The following is a 4,214-nucleotide window of genomic DNA, read 5'->3' as shown; positions in this document are numbered from 1 at the left end:
ACATTAATTTCACGCTTTTATAGTCCATAGACAAACTACGTGAATTAGTCAATGGGGTTTTCATCATCTTTTGAATTGAGTGGAAAATTAGATACTTTAATTTTATGCATTGTACTCTGTAGACCAACTACATAGATAGCTAGAGGGTTGACGCTCTTCCTCAAGTAAGAGAGTGTATCATCTTAACTTCACGATCCTAGTCCCGAGTGCGCAACTAATTAGTCCAAGTGTATGTGTCTAACTAGTCTAATTTACGTGACAAAATTTGTGAGATAGCCAGACATTTGCATTAACTTGGTAGATTGACATTTGAACAATTTTACTAGTCTTGTGATTGCGTAGTTTAAGGAACCAAGTGCCTACTCATAAAAAGGTGATTTGGGTTGCGTCATTTGCACAATAAACGATTTACTACTTTACATTTGCAATTGCTTCATACATCGGTAGGGCGCTTCTATAAAAGACATTTTTCGTTGGATGTTGCCATATAAACATCACAAAAGCCTAAAATAAGGAAGCGATAGGTTATAATCATAAGGAGATTGTTTCAGATCGATTCATCACTTTGTTTTTTTAATTATCCAATTTTCGGGTCACTTTGGTATTTTTATGTTCGAAAAGACACTTTTCATTGTGATTTTGGGTTTCTCTTTTTATTTGGAGACTTCAACGCTTATTTTTTTAAATGTCCTTAGCACATGATTTGAGGGCTTTTTTTTCTTTAGGAAAACGATCCTAGCACATGTCTAGGGGTTTTCAATGTTTCTATTGTTTTTGATATTTTTTTGAAAATTCCCCTAGTACTTGTCTAGGATTTTTTACTTTTTATTATTAGTTAAGACGTGCATTAATCTCCCTCTCGTTTAAGAACAAATTCCGAATCAAAACATGTTTGGAGTCTCATTTCGAGTGTCGTTTATTTATCCATTTTAAAAACATGCCGATTTTTTACACAAAGTTTATCAATAATGCACTCAAATTTGGGTTCTCGAGATTATTTTGAGTTTTGTTTTGTGAAAAAGTTTTTTACCCAAACATCATTTATGGCATCTTAATCAAGTTTTTTAACATTCTTAGCTTGAGAGAGCTCTTATTGTACTTGGGTTACTATTTAACAAAGTATGTACACTCGTGTTGTTTTTGAGGCAAATTAAGACGCGAGTCCGAACGACATTGAGTGATGAATTCAATGTCTCTTCTACTTTGAGTATTATTAGATATTTTTTGTTTTATGGAGACCCGATTTATTTGATAGAATCGGTACACCTATGCTCTTACTTTTAGCAATTAGAACTAGAGTCAATGTGAGCAATATGTGGTGATTTCAATATATCAACCATGAGGGAATCTTTCATTCTTTATTTGTTTAGTAGCTTGGGTATATCTGACAGAAACGATACACTCGTGTTCTTGTCTTTGGATAATAAAGACAAAGTCTATATGAACATGAATGAGTGATTTTAATGGCTTAAACTTGATGACTACTTTGGCTCAATTTTTTCTCAAGTTTTTAGTTTCAAGTCATCTCCTATTTTTTGAACATTCAACTATTTTTCTTTTAGAAAGTAGAACAATTTTCTCTATTCACGTGGTTTAGCCTTAGACTTTGATCTTTTCTACAAACTTCCCTTTTTATAATTAGTCGTATGCACACAAAAAAATCAATTGAATATTCTTTGATCTAACCTTCGAGGAAATCATCGAGTTTTTGTAAACGATCGTTTAAAGAACACTTTCATCTTAACTCATACTCGTTTTCTAATATCCATTTTTTAGAGAGAGATTTTGGCGATATTTCCTCGCATTTGTAAAAGATTACAATCAGCTCTCAATACAAGGTTACCTACTTATCCTTTTGAGAGATGAATCAGGTTAAAATGTAATTCATGGTGTAAAAGTGTCGATTTTATTATCTTTTTCTTATTTTATTTTATTTTTGGAATGCCCCTAGTGTGAACTAGGATTTTATTCTATTTTTTTAAATCATTTAAACATTTTAGGAAAAATCTTAAGGTTTTTAGAAAACGGTGAAACATGTGTATGCTAAATCAAAATCCCACGACGTATTCACATCATTCCCCTCTGAATCGTCTTTTAGCAAAATACTTCTTGAGTGCATTAAGGTTGTTTAGTACAAAAAATTCATCTCCATCTATCATGTCCAAGTAGACTACGGACTTAGATAAGATTTTCTAGATGATGAACAGGCCTTCACATTGAGGTCGAAACTTTCTCCTTGGGTCCAACAATTCTTGGGACTTTTTCAGAATTCCAAGGCTTGACTTTCTTGTTGGGTTGTATATTCTAGTCGGATATATGAAAAGCATTTCGATACCATATCCTTATTTTCCTAAAGCCCCTTCGAACATGAGCCATCACGAGTCAATCTCGATTGTCATTATCTGACCCTCTAGAAATGATAACTCACCATCTTCTTCGACGTTGATGAGTTGGTCAACTAGAATGTCGGCTACCACACTTCCCTTTATGGATTTTTATACTATGTATGTGATGTCTTACTCTAAGATCATCATCATCATTCACTTGGCTAATATTGGGAATAACTATGTTCACTGAAAAAAAGGATCGGATCCAACACCGACACAAGTTTATTCAAGTGTACTTGCATGTAATGCCTTAGCCTATTGGTTACTCAAGAAAGCTCCCAACACACCTTTTCCACCAATGAATAATTGTATTGGGTCAAATTATTTTGAACATGTGTTGAAATAATTTGACTATTGGAATTTTGATGATGAAATGATGAATGGATTATATATACGTCTAATTGTTTTTGATGCAGGTGTATTAAAAAATAATTTCATTAGACTTGGTTCTAATGAGGTTCATTAGACCGATTTGGCATTAAATGCACAAAGTTAGACGTGCAGTCTAACTAGCGAAGTTAGACGTGTAGTCTAACTAAGCAGCGAGAGGAATTAGACGTGCAGTCTAACTGACTCCGTAATTAGACGTGCAGTCTAACTGACTCCGTAATTAAACGTACAGTCTAACTGACTCTGTAATTAGACGTACAGTATAACTTGTGGAGTTAGACGTGTAGTCTAATGGATTCGGAGTTAGACGTGTAGTCTAATGGATCCGGAATTAGACGTACAGTCTAACTCAGTGGAGTTAGACGTATAGTCTAATGGATTCGGAATTAGACGTGTAGTCTAACTCAGCGGAGTTAGACGTCCAGTCTAATGGATTCGGAATTAGACGTGTAGTCTAACTGGATTAGACGTGCAATCTAACTCAGCAGAGTTAGATGTGCAGTCTAATGGATTGTGAAAGTTAGACGTATAGTCTAACTCCTTCAGATTAGTCTAAAGTGGAACTGAATTAGATGTGTAGTCTAACTCATGGAGTTAGACGTGCAGTCTAAAAGAAATAGAAAGTTAGACGTGTAATCTAACTGTTGAAAGTTAGACGTGCAGTCTAACTCCTTCAAATTAGTCTGAAGTAATTGTAATTAGACGTAAGTCTAATCCCTTTAGACCAGGTGGTCTAATGGAGTATGTTATTAGACTGGGACGTTTGATTTCATTAGACGAGGTCGTCTAATTGAAATACGTTTAATTGCTTGCTTAAGTAGTGGCTTGAAGCTAACACTCGCCTACCCACGTGCTACAGCTGTACACTACTCCTGCTCCACTTTCTAGTGAAGATCAGTACGACATCCCGATGCAACCAATCAACAAATGACACGTAAGTGAATATCATTCCTACTACTTGTTTTGCTGGTAAATCTCTGAAGAATATTCGGCGCACTGCCTGTTGTGTACGGGCACGATCCTTGTATTTATAGTCTGCTGTGTACTATGGAGGCGTTCCAATGGAAGAGTGCCACGTATCATTCTGAAGATTCGACCGTTGGTACCTATGCATATTTAAAGATTCCTAAGGACAACAAACGAATTGCTGGAATTACAGAGAGAGAAATCAGTCGATCATCTTGCTTACTGAAATTACTGAGAAATTAAGCTTTTTAATATTCATACGGTGAGTTGCTTTCCTGATTGTACTGTGTGTTAATCAAGAGAGAGTTAGAATCAAAGTATCCTTTATCTGAGTAATATTCTTCATTTTGTAAGTTGAATAGAGGGTGTTCTGTTCAACAGTGAGCTAAGTGTGTGCAAACTGTATTTGTTTTGAATCATATTATAGTGAATCCTTCCGGTGGTTGGAAGAAGGGGTGACGTAGGAGAGTT

This window comes from Impatiens glandulifera, chromosome 6, assembly GCF_907164915.1.
Source record: "Impatiens glandulifera chromosome 6, dImpGla2.1, whole genome shotgun sequence".
NCBI classification, from domain to species: Eukaryota; Viridiplantae; Streptophyta; class Magnoliopsida; order Ericales; family Balsaminaceae; genus Impatiens; species Impatiens glandulifera.
This window is presented reverse-complemented; position numbering follows the sequence as displayed.